This window comes from Chrysochloris asiatica, unplaced genomic scaffold (genome assembly GCF_000296735.1).
Source record: "Chrysochloris asiatica unplaced genomic scaffold, ChrAsi1.0 scaffold00125, whole genome shotgun sequence".
Classification (NCBI taxonomy): domain Eukaryota; kingdom Metazoa; phylum Chordata; class Mammalia; order Afrosoricida; family Chrysochloridae; genus Chrysochloris; species Chrysochloris asiatica.
Window position 1 is genome coordinate 307,615 of NW_006408643.1, and position 529 is coordinate 308,143.

Consider the following 529-nt stretch of genomic DNA (forward strand, 5'->3'; position numbering starts at 1 on the left):
GGTATTTTCAATAACCTCATATGCATGCAAAAGTTGGACAGTGAATAAGGAAGACTGTAGAAGAATTGATGCTTTTGAGTTATGGTGTTGGAGGACAATATTGAAAGTATCATGGGCTGCCTAAAGAACAAATAACCTAAATGTGAATCCCAGAATTATGAAAGCCATTAATGTGTGAGGGCACTAATTCGAGGAATACACGCACTACCAAACACTTTGAAAACTACACAAATGAAAGTAGGCAAAATAGATGATTGAGACATACTCAAAATAAAAAAAACTTATGTGCATCAAAAGACTTAATCAGGAGAGTAAAAAGGGAACCCACAGAATGGGAAAAAATCTTTTGCAATGACATGTCCGACAATGTACTCATTTCTAAATGATAGGAAAACTACAACACCTCTAAAACAAAAAGACAAATAAACTGTTGTGGACCGTGTAAGACTGGTCAGAGGTTCGAGACCCTATAGGCCCGAGTGTAACAAATGAGGCCACTGGCAGTTAATGGCAAATTGTTTTTCATCTT